The sequence below is a fragment of the Equus caballus genome, unplaced genomic scaffold (assembly GCF_041296265.1).
Source record: "Equus caballus isolate H_3958 breed thoroughbred unplaced genomic scaffold, TB-T2T haplotype2-0000440, whole genome shotgun sequence".
In the NCBI taxonomy this organism is placed as follows: Eukaryota; Metazoa; Chordata; class Mammalia; order Perissodactyla; family Equidae; genus Equus; species Equus caballus.
In genome coordinates, this window is record NW_027222395.1 from 10,636,603 (window position 1) to 10,648,320 (window position 11,718).

The window sequence follows — 11,718 nt, forward strand, 5'->3', positions numbered from 1 at the left end:
AGGTCCGGCATGTGTTTTCAGTCTGTCCATGACGTGGTTCCGGCATGCCTGCCAGGTGATTCTGGAGTGTCCACCAAGTGGTTTTGGCGTAGCCGGCATATGATTTTGTCCTGTCAGGCAGGTGGTTCCGGCATGTCCAGCAGGTGTTTCCAGCGAGCTCGGCAGTTGCTTCCGGTCTCTCCGGCATGTGGTTCTGGCACCTCTGAGAGGTGGTTCCGGCATGTCCGGCAGGTGATACCTGAGTGTCTGCCAAGTTGTTCTGGCAAAGCCGACAGGTGATTTTGGCATGTCCAGCAGGTGGTTCTGGGGAGTGGATTAGGTGGTTCCGGCACACTCGGCAGGTGGTTCCGGCGTTTCCGGCAAATGGTTCTTGCAGGTGTGAGAGGTGGTTCCGGCATGCACGAAAGGTGAACCCGGAGAGTCCTCCAAGTGGTTCTGGCGTACCCGGCAGGTGATTTTTGCGTGTCCGGCAGGTGTTTCTTGCGAGTCGAGCAGGTGGCTCAGGCATGCTCAGCAGGTGCTTCTGGCGTCTCCGGCAGGTTTTTCTGGTGTGTCTGAGAGGTGGTTCTGGCATGTCCAGCAGATGATTCCAGAGTGACCACTAAGTGGTTCTGGCATACCCGGCCTGTGGTTTTTGGGTGTCAGGTAGGTGGTTCCGGCGAGTCGAGCAGGTGGTTCCAGTGTGCTCGGCAGGTGGTTCAGGCGGGTCTGGCAGGTGGTTTCAGTCTTTTCGGGGTGTGGTTGCGGCATCTCGGGCACATGGTTCTGGCACGTCTGAGATGTGGTTCCGGCAGGCCCGACATGTGTTTCCGGAGTGTCTGCCAAGTGGTTCTGGCGTAGCTGGCAGGTGATGTTGGCGTGACCAGCAGGTGGTTCCAGCAAGCCCGGCAGGTGATTCCAAAGTGTTCACCAACTGGTTGTGGCGTAGCTGGCAGGTGATTTTGGCGTGTCCGGCAGGTGGTTCTGGGGTGTGGATCAGGTGTTTCCGGCATACTCGGAAGGTAGTACCGGCGTGTCCAGAACATGGTCCTGGCAAGTCTGAGAGGTGGTTCCGGCATGCCCGGCAGGTGATTCCGGAGTGTCCGACATGTGGTTCTGGCGTACCCGGCAGGAGATTTTGGCATGTCCGGCAGGTGGTTCTGGCGAGTCAAGCAGGTGGTCCCGGTGTGTCCGTCGGTGGTTCCGGTCTGTCCTGGAGGTGGTTCCAGAGTGTCTGCCGAGTGGTTCTGGCAAAGCCGGCAGGTGATTTTGGCGTGTCCAGCAGGTGGTTCTGGGGAGTGCATCAGGTGGTTCCGGCATACTTGGCAGGTGGTTCCGGCGTGTCCGGCACATGGTACTGGCAAATCTGAGAGGTGTTTCCGGCATTCCCGAAAGGTGACTCCGGAGTGTCCGCCAAGTGGTTCTGCCGTAGCCAGCAGGTGATTTTGGCGTGACCAGCAGGTGTTTCTTGCTAGTCGAGCATGTGGCTCAGGCATGCTCAGCAGGTGCTTCCGGCATCTGCGGCATGTGGTTCTGGTGTGTTTGAGAGCTGGTTCTGAAATGTCCGGCAGATGATTCAGGAGTGTCCAACAAGTGGTTCTGGCGTACCCGGCAGGCGATTTTGGCGTGTCCAGCAGGTGGTTCAGGCGAGTTGAGCAGGTGGTTCCGACGTGCTCAGCAGGTGCTTCCAGCGTCTCCGGCACATGTTTATGGCACATCTGGCAGGTGGTTCCAGCATGCCCGAAGGTGATTCCAGTCTGTCCAGCAGGTGGTTCCAGCGAGTCGAGCAGGTGGCTGGGGCATATTCGGCAGGAGGTTCCGGCGTGTCTGATAGATGGTTCCTGCATGCCCGGCAGGTGATTCCGGACTGTGCACCAGGGGGTTCCGGTCTGTCCGGGAGGTGGTTCCGGCGTGTCCGGCACATGGTTCTGGCACATCTGGCAGGTGGTTCCTGCATGCCCGAAAGGCGATTCCGGTCTGTCCAGCAGGTGGTTCCGGCGAGTCGAGCAGGTGGCTGTGGCGTGTTCAGCTGGTGGTTCTGGAGTGTCTGAGAGGTGGTTCTGGCATGACTGGCAGGTGATTCCGGAGTGTTCGCCAAGTGTTTCTGGCGTAGCCAGCAGGTGATTTTGCATGTCCGGCGGTGGTTCCGGCGAGTCGAGCCGGTGGTTCCGGCGTGTCCGGCAGGTGGTTCCGTTGTGTCTGGCAGGTGGTTCTGCGGTGTCCGGCACGAGGTTCTGGCACGTCTGAGAGGTTGTGTGTGCATGGCCTTCACGTGATTCCGGCTTGTCCGCCAAGTGGTTCTGGTGTAGCGGGCAGGTGATTTTGGCGTATCCGGCAGGTGGGACCGGTGAGTCAAGCAGGTTGCACTGGCGAGTGTTTCCTGTGGTTCCGGTCTGTCCGGGAGTTGGATCCGGCCTGTCCGGCACGGGCTTCTGGCACTTCTGAGAGGTTGTGCTGTCATGCCCAGCAGGTGATTCTGGAGTGTCCGCCAAGTGGTCCTGGCGTAGCCGGCAGGTGATTTTGGCGTGTCCAGCAGGTGGTTCTGTGGAGTGGATCAGGAACTTCCGGCATTCTCGGCAAGTGCTTCCGCCGTCTCCGGCATGTGGTTGTGGCACCTCTGAGAGGTGGTTTCAACATGCCCGGCAGGTGGTTCCGGAGTGTCCGACAAGTGGTTGTGGCCTAGCCGGCTGGTGATTTTGGGGTGTCCTGTAGGTGGTTCTGGCGAGTCAAGCAGGTGGTCCCGGCGTGTCCGGCAGGTGAATCCGGTCTGTCCTGGATGTGGTTGTGGAGTGTCTGCCGAGTGGTTCTGGCATAGCCTGCAGGTGATTTTGGCATGACCGGCAGGTGGTTCCAGCAAGCGCGACAGGCGATTCCGAAGTTTTCACCAACTGGTTGTGGCGTAGCCGTCAGGTGATTTTAGCGTGTCCGGCACGTGGGTCTGGCGAGTCTAGCCGGTGGTTCCGGCATACTCGGCAGTTGCTTCTGGACACTCCAGCACGTGGTTGTGGCACCTCAGAGACGTGGTTCCGGCATGCCCGGCAGGTGATTCCAGAGTGTCTGCTGAGTGGTTCTGGCGTTGCAGGCGGGTGATTTTGGCGTGTCAAGCAGGTGGTTCAGGGGAGTGGATCAGGTGGTTCTGGCATACTCGGCAGGTGGTTCCGGCGAGTCAGGAACATGGTTCTGGCAAGTCTGCGATGTGGTTCCGCCTGCCCGACAGGTGATCCCGGAGTGTCCGCCAAGTGGTTCTGGCGTACCCTGCAGGTGATTTTTGCGTGTCCGGAGGGTGTTTCCTGCGAGTCGAGCAGGTGGCTCAGGCATGCTCAGCAGGTGCTTCTGGCGTCTCCGGCACGTTGTTCTGGTGTGTCTGAGAGCTGGTTCTGGCATGTCCGGCAGATGATTCCGGAGTGACCACCAAGTGGTTCTGGCATACCCGGCCTGTGGTTTTTGGGTGTCAGGTAGGTGGTTCCGGCGAGTCGAGCAGGTGGTTCCAGTGTGCTCGGCAGGTGGTTCAGGCTGGTCTGGCAGGTGGTTTCAGTCTATTTGGGGTGTGGTTCCGGCATCTCGGGCACATGATTCTGGCACGCCTGAGATGTGGTTCCGGCAGGCCCGACAGGTGTTTCCGGAGTGTCCGCCAAGTGGTTCTGCTGTAGCCAGCAGGTGATTTTGGCGTGTCCGGCAGGTGGTACCGGTGAGTCAAGCAGGTGGTTCCGGCGAGTGTTTCCTGTGTTTCCGGTCTGTCCGGGAGATGGTTCCGGCCTGTCCGGCACGTGCTTCTGGCACTTCTGAGAGGTTGTGCTGGCATGCCCGGCAGGTTATTCTGGAGTGTCCGCCAAGTGGCCCTGGCATAGCCGGCACGTGATTTTGGCGTGTCTGGCAGGCGGTTCTGTGGAGTGGAGCAGGTGGTTCTGTCATACACTGCAGGTGGTACCGGCGTGTCCGGAACTTGTTCTGGCAAGTCTGAGAGGTGGATCCGGCATGCACGACAGGTGATTCCGGAGTGTCCGGGATGTGGTTCTGGCACCTCTGAGAGGTGGTTCCGGCATGCCCGACAGGTGATTCCGGAGTGTCCGTCGAGTGGTTCTGGCGTACCTGGCAGGTGATTTTGGCGTGTCCGGCAGGTGTTTCTTGCGAGTCGAGCAGGTGGCTCAGGCATGCGCAGGAGGTGCTTACGGCGTGTCCAGCTGGTGATTCTGGTGTGTCTGAGAGCTGGTTCTGGCAAATCCGGCAGATGATTCCGGAGTGTCCACCAAGTGGTTCTGGCATACCCGGCAGGTGATTTTGTCGTGTCAGGGAGGTGGTTCCGGCGAGTCGAGTATGTGGTTCCGGTGTGCTCGGCAGGTGGTTCAGGCGGGTCTCGTAGGTGGTTTCGGTCTGTTCGGGGTGTGGTTCCGGCATCTCAGGCACATGGTTCTGGCACGTCTGAGAGTTGGTTCCTTCGGCCCGACAGGTGTTTCCGCAGTGTCCGCCATGTGGTTCTGGCGTAGCTGGCAGGTGATTTTGGCATGTCCAGCAGGTGTTTCTGTGGAGTGGATCAGGTGGTTCCGGCATACTCGGCATGTGGTACCGGCGTGTCCGCAACATGGTTCTGGCAAGTCTGAGAGGTGGTTCCGGCATGCCCGACAGGTGATTCCGGAGTGTTCGCCAAGTGGTTCTGGCGTAGCCGGCAGGTGATTTTGCATACCCGGCAGTGGTTCCGGAGAGTCGAGCCAGCGGTTCCGGCGTGTCCGGCAGGTGGTTCCGGTCTGTCCTAGAGGTTGTTGCGGAGTGTCTGACCAGTGGTTCTGGCGTAGCCGGCAGGTGATTTTGGCGTGTCCAACAAGTGGTTCTGGGGAGTGGATAAGGTGGTTCCAGCATACTCGGAAGGTGGTACCGGCATGTCCGGAGCATGGTTCTGGCAAGTCTGAGAGGTGGTTCCGGCATGCCCGACAGGTGATCCTGGAGTGTCCGCCAAGTGGTTCTGGCGTACCTGGCAGGTGATTTTGGCGTGTCCGGCAGGGGGTTGTGGCGAGTCCAGCAGGTGGTTCCGGCGTGCTCGGCAGGTCCTTCCGCTGTCATTGGCATGTGGTTCTGGCATGTTTGAGAGGTGGTTCCGGCATGCCCGGCAGGTGATTCCGGAGTGTTCGCCAAGTGGTTCTGGCGTAGCCGGCAGGTGATTTTGGAGTGTCAGGTAGGTGGTTCCGGCGAGTCGAGCAGGTGGTTCCGGCGTGCTCGGCAGGTGGTTCAGGCGGGTCTGGCAGGTGGTTTTGGTCTGTTCGGGGTGTGGTTCCAGCACCTCAGGCACATGGTTCTGGCTCGTCTGAGAGTTGTTTCCGGTCGGCCTGACAGGAGTTTCCGTAGTGTCCGCCAAGTGGTTGTAGCGTAGCTGGCAGGTGATGTTGGCTTGACCGGCAGGTGGTTCCAGCAAGCCCGGAAGGTGATTCCGAAGTGTTCACCAACTGGTTGTGGTGTAGCCGGCAGGTGATTTTGGTGTGTCTGACAGGTGGTTCTGGCGAGTCGAGCAGGTTGTTCCAGTGTGCTCGGCAGGTGCTTCCGGTGTCATTGACATGTGGTTCTGGCATGTCTGAGAGGTGGTTCCGGCATGCCCGGCAGGTGATTCCGGAGTGTTCGCCAAATTGTTCTGGCATAGCCGGCAGGTGATTTTGCATGTCCGGCGGTGGTTCCAGCGAGTCGAGCCATTGGTTCCGGCATGTCCGGCAGGTGGTTCCGGTGTGTCTGGCAGGTGGTTCTGGGGTGTCCGGGACGAGGTTCTGGCACGTCTGAGAGGTTGTGTCGGCATGCCCTTCACGTGATTCCGGCTTGTCCACCAAGTGGTTCTGGTGTAGCGGGCAGGTGATTTTGGCGTGTCCGGCAGGTGGGACCGGTGAGTCAAGGAGGTGGTTCCTGCGAGTGTTTCCTGTGGTTCCAGTCTGTCCGGGAGATGGTTCCGGCCTGCCCGGCATGTGTTTCTTGCACTTTTGAGAATTTGTGCTGGCATGCCCGGCAGGTGATTCTGGAGTGTCCGCCAAGTGGTTCTGGCGTACCCGGCAGATGATTTTGGCATGTCCGGCAGGTGGGACCGGTGAGTCAAGCAGGTGGTTCCTGCGAGTGTTTCCAGTGGTTCTGGTCTGTCTGGCAGGTGGTTCCGGTCTGTCCGGGAGATGGTTCCGGCCTGCCCGGTATGTGTTTCTTGCACTTTTGAGAGGTTGTGCTGGCATGCCCAGCAGGTGATTCAGGAGTGTCTGCCAAGTGGTTAGGGCGTAGCCGACATATGATTTTGGCCTGTCACGCAGGTGGTTCCGGCATGTCCAGCAGGTGGTTCTGGCGAGTTCGGCAGGTGCTTCCGGTCTCTCCAGCACGTGGTTGTGGCATGTTTGAGAGAGGGTTCCGGCATGCCCAGCAGGTGATCCCGGAGTCTCCAGCATATGGTTCTGGCACCTCTGAGAGGTGGTTCCGGCATGCCCGAAAGGTGATTCCGGAGTGTCCGCCGAGTGGTTCTGGCGTAGCCGGCAGGTTATTTTGGCGTGTCCAGCTGGTGGGTCTGGCGAGTCAAGCAGGTGGTGCCGGCGTGCTCGGCAGGTGCTTCCGGAGTGATCGCCAAGTGGTTCTGGCCTAGCCGGCAGGTGATTTTGCATGTCCGGCAGTGGTTCCGGTGAATCGAGCCGGTGGATCCGGCGTGTCCGGCAGGTGGTTCCCGTCTGTCCTGGAGGTGGTTCCGGAGTGTCAGCCGCGTGGTTTTGGTGTAGCCGGCAGGTGATTTTGGCGTGTCCAGCAGGTGGTTCTGGGGAGTGGATGAGGTGGTTCCGGCATACTTGGCAGGTGGTACCGGCGTGTCTGGAACATGGTTCTGGCAAGTCTGAGACGTGGTTCCGGCATGCGCGGCAGGTGATTCCGGAGTGTCCACCAAGTGGTTCTGGCATACCCGGCAGGTGATTTTGGTGTGTCAGGTCGGTGGTTCTGGCGATTCGAGCAGGTGGTACCGGCGTGCTCGGCAGGTCCTTCCGCTGTCATTGGCATGTGGTTCTGGCATGTCTGAGAGGTGGTTCCGGCATGCCCGGCAGGTGATTCCAGAGTGTTCGCCAAGTGGTTCTGGCATACCCGGCAGGTGATTGTGGCATGTCAGGTAGGTGGTTCTGACGAGTCGAGCAGGTGGTTCCGACGTGCTCAGCAGGTGGTTCAGGTGGGTCTGGCAGGTGGTTTCAGTCTTTTGGGGTGTGCTTCCGGCATCTCAGGCACATGGTTCTGGCACGTCTGAGAGGTGGTTCCGGCCGGACTGACAGGTGTTTCCAGAGTGTCCGCCAAGTGGTTTTGGCATAGCTGACAGGTGATGTGGGCGTGACCAGCAGGTGGTTCAAGCAAGCCCGGCAGGTGATTCCGAAGTGTTCACCAACTGGTTGTGGCGTAGCCGTCAGGTTATTTTGGCGTGTCCGGCAGGTGGTTCTGGCGAGTCGAGCAGGTGGTTCCGGCGTGCTTGGCAGGCTCTTCCGGTGTCATTGGCATGTGGTTCTGGCATGTGCGAGAGGTGGTTCCGGCATGTCCGGAAGGTGATTCGGGATTGTTCACAGAGTGGTTCTGGCGTAGCCAGCAGGTGATTTTGCATGTCCGGCGGTGGTTCCGGCGAGTCGAGCCGGTGGTTCCAGCGTGTCCGGTGGTGGTTCCTGTCTGTACGGCAGGTGGTTCTGGGGTGTACGGCACGAGGTTCTGGCACGTCTGAGAGGTTGTGTGGGCATGCCCTTCACGTGATTAGAGCTTGTCCGCCAAGTGGTTCTGGTGTAGCGGGCAGGTGATTTTGGCGTGTCCGGCAGGTGGTTCTGAGGAGTGGATCAGGAACTTCCAGCATTCTCGGCAGGTGCTTCTGCCGTCTCCGGCATGTGGTTGTGGCACATCTGAGAGGTGGTTCCAGCATGCCCGGCATGTGATTCGGAGTGTCCGACAAGTGGTTGTGGCATAGCCGGCTGCTGATTTGGCTTGTCCGGCAGGTGGTTCCGGTCTGTCCTGGAGGTGGTAGAGGAGTGTCTGCCGATTGGTTCTGGCATAGCCGACAGGTGATTTTGGCGTGTCCAGCAGGTGCTCCTGGGGAGTGGATCAGGTGTTTCCGGCATACTGGGCATGTGGTACCAGCATGTCCGGAACATGGTTCTGGCAAGTCTGAGAGGTGGTTCCGGCATTCCCGACAGGTGATTCCGGAGTGTCTGCCAAGTGGTTCTGGCGTACCCGGCAGGTGATTTTGGCTTGCCCGGCAGGTGGTTCTGACGAGTCATGCAGGTGGTTCCGATGTGCTCGGCAGGTGCTTACAGTGTCATTGGCATGTGGTTCTGTCATGTCTGAGAGGTAGTTCTGGCATGCCCGACAGGTGATTCCGGAGTGTTCTCCAAGTGGTTCTGGCGTAGCCGGCAGTTGATTTTGCATGTCTGGCGTTAGTTCCAGGGAGTCGAGACAGTGGTTCCGGTGTGTCCGGCAGGTGATTAGGGTCTGTCCTAGAGGTGGTTGCGGAGTGTCTGAGGAGTGGTTCTGGCACAGTCGGCAGGTGATTTTGGCGTGTCCAGCAGGTGGTTCTGGGGAGTGGATCAGGTGTTTCTGGCATACTCGGCAGGTGGTACCGGCGTCTCCGGAACATGGTTCTGGCAAGTCTGAGATGTTGCGTCAGCATGCCCTTCACGTGATTCCGGCTGGTCCGCCAAGTGGTTCTGGTGTAGCAGGCTGGTGATTTTCGCATGTCCGGCAGGTGGGACCGGTGAGTCAAGCAGGTGGTTCCGGCGAGTGTTTCCTGTGTTTCCGGTCTGTCCGGGAGATGGTTCCGGCCTGGCCGGCACGTGCTTCTGGCACTTCTGAGAGGTTGTGCTGGCATGCCCGGCAGGTTATTCTGGAGTGTCCGCCAAGTGGCCCTGGCATAGCCGGCACGTGATTTTGGCGTGTCCGGCAGGCGGTTCTGTGGAGTGGAGCAGGTGGTTCTGTCATACTCTGCAGGTGGTACCGGCGTGTCCGGAACTTGTTCTGGCAAGTCTGAGAGGTGGATCCGGCATGCCCGACAGGTGATTCCGGAGTGTCCGTCGAGTGGTTCTGGCGTACCTGGCAGGTGATTTTGGCGTGTCCGGCAGGTGTTTCTTGTGAGTCGAGCAGGTGGCTCAGGCATGCGCAGCAGGTGCTTCGGTGTGTCCGGCACGTGATTCTGGTGTGTCTGAGAGCTGGTTCTGGCATGTCTGGCAGATGATTCCGGAGTGTTCGCCAAGTGATTCTGGCATAGGCGGCAGGTGATTTTGTCGTGTCAGGTAGTTGGTTCCGGCAAGTCGAGCAGGTGGTTCCGGCGTGCTCGGCAGGTGGTTCAGGCGGGTCTCGTAGGTGGTTTTGGTCTGTTGGGGTGTGGTTCCGGCATCTGAGGCACATGGTTCTGCCACGTCTGAGAGGTGGTTCTGGACGGCCCGACAGGTGTTTCCGGAGTGTCCGCCAAGTGTTTCTGGTGGAGCTGACAGGTGATGTTGGCGTGACCAGCAGGTGGTTCCAGCCAGCCCGGCAGGTGATTCCGAAGTCTTCACCAACTGGTTGTGGCATAGCCGGCACGTGATTTTGGTGTGTCAGGCAGGTGGCTGTGGCGAGTCGAGCAGGTGGTTCCGGCATGCCCGGCAGGTGACTCTGGAGTGTTCGCCAAATGGTTCTGGCGTTGCCGGCAGGTGATTTTGCATGTCCCGCGGCGGTTCCGGCGAGTCGAGCCGGTGGTTCCAGCGTGTCCGGAAGGTGGTTCCGGTCTGTCCGGCAGGTGGTTCTGGGGTGTAGGGCACGAGGTTCTGGCACGTCTGAGTGGTTGTGTCGGCATGCCCTTCATGTGATTCCAGCTTGTCCGCCAAGTGGTTCTGGTGTAGCGGGCAGGTGATTTTGGCATGTCCGGCAGGTGGGACCGGTGAGTCAAGCAGGTGGTTCCTGCGAGTGTTTCCTTGGTTCTGGTCTGTCTGGCAGGTGGTTCTGGCCTGTCCGGGAGATGGTTCCGGCCTGTTCGGCACGTGCTTCTGGCACTTCTGAGAGGTTGTGCTGGCATGCCCGACAAGTGATTCTGGAATGTCCGCCAAGTGGTTCTGGCATAGCCGGCAGGTGATTTTGGCGTGTCCGGCTGGTGGTTCTGTGGAGTGGATCAGGAACTTCCGGCATTCTCGGCAGGTGCTTCCGCCGTCTCCGGCATGTGGTTGTGGCACCTCTGCGAGGTGGTTCCGGCATGCCCGGCAGGTGATTCCGGACTGTCCGACAAGTGGTTCTGGCGTAGCCAACAGGTGATTTTGCATGTCCGGCGTTGGTTCCGGCTCATCGAGCCGGTGGTTCCAGTGTGCTCGACAGTTGGTTCAGGCAGGTCCGGCAGGTGGTACCGGTCTGTCTGGCAGGTGGTTCTGTGGTGTCCGGCACGAGGTTCTGGCACGTCTGAGAGGCTGTGCCGGCATGCCCCTCACGTGATTCTGGCTTGTCCCCCAAGTGGTTCTGGTGTAGCGGGCAGGTGATTTTGGCGTGTCCGGCAGGTGGGACCGGTGAGTCAAGGAGGTGGTTCCGGCGAGTGTTTCCTGTGGTTACGGTCTGTCCGGAAGATGATTCTGGCATGTCCGGCACATGCTTCTGTCACTTCGGATAGGTTGTGCTGTCATGCCCGGCAGGTGATTCTGGAGTGTCCGCCAAGTGGTTCTGGCGTAGCCGGCAGGTGATTTTGGCGTGTCCGGCAGCTGGTTCTGGGGAGTGGATCAGGAACTTACGGCATTCTCGGCAGGTGCCTCCGCTGTCTCCGGCATGTGGTTGTGGCACCACTGAGAGGTGGTTCCAACATGCCCAACAGGTGATTCTGGAGTGTCCAACAAGTGGCTGTGGCATAGCCGGCAGGTGAGTTTGGCGTGTCTGGCAGGTGGTTCTGGTGAGTCAAGCAGGTGGTCCCAGCGTGTCCGGCAGGTGATTCCGGTTTGTCCTGGAGGTGGTTCCGGAGTATCTGCCAAGTCGTTCTGGCGTAGCCGGCAGGTGATTTTGGCCTGTCCGGCTGGTGGTTCTGGCGAGTCGAGCAGATGGTTCCGGCATGCTCGGCAGGTGCTTCCGGGGTCATTGGCACATGGTTCTGGCATGTGTGAGAGGTGGTTCCAGCATGCGTGGCAGGTGGTTCCGGGGTGTCCTGAAGGTGCTTCTGGTCTGTCCGGGAGCTGGTTCCGGCACGGCCGGCATGTGGTTCTGGCATGTCTGTGAGGTGCTTCAGGCGTGCCCGGCAGGTGATACCTGGGTGTCCGCCAAGTGGTTCTGGCGTCACCGGCAGGTTATTTTGGTGTGTCCAGCAGGTCTTTCCTGCTTTTTGGGCTCGTGGCTCTGGCTTGTAAGACAGATGCTTGTGGCATTTCTGGCCCCCGTTCTTTCATACTCCTCAGATGGTTTCAGTGTTTCTGGCTCCTGTTTGTGGTATATCCAACAGGTGTTTACAATGTGTCTGGCATGTCGTTGTGCTATGTTTGGAATCTGGTTCCGTCATGTCATTGTGTGCGGCTGGCATGTTGAAGAGATGGTTCTGCAGTGTCAGAATGGCTGTTCCACTGTGTCCGGCAGGTGGTTACAGGTGGTTCCGGCATGCAACGTGGGTGCTTCTGGTATGCCTGTTGGGTCATACTGGCATGAATGTGTGGCCCTTTGAGAGTGTGCAGAGGGTGTTTTTGGCATGTCTCCTGGGGTTTTCTGGCACATAAGGGGCATGATTCCTTTTTATACGTCAGGTGAGTTTGTTCTCAGCTTCCTAAAGAGATGGAAGGAAGATGGTCT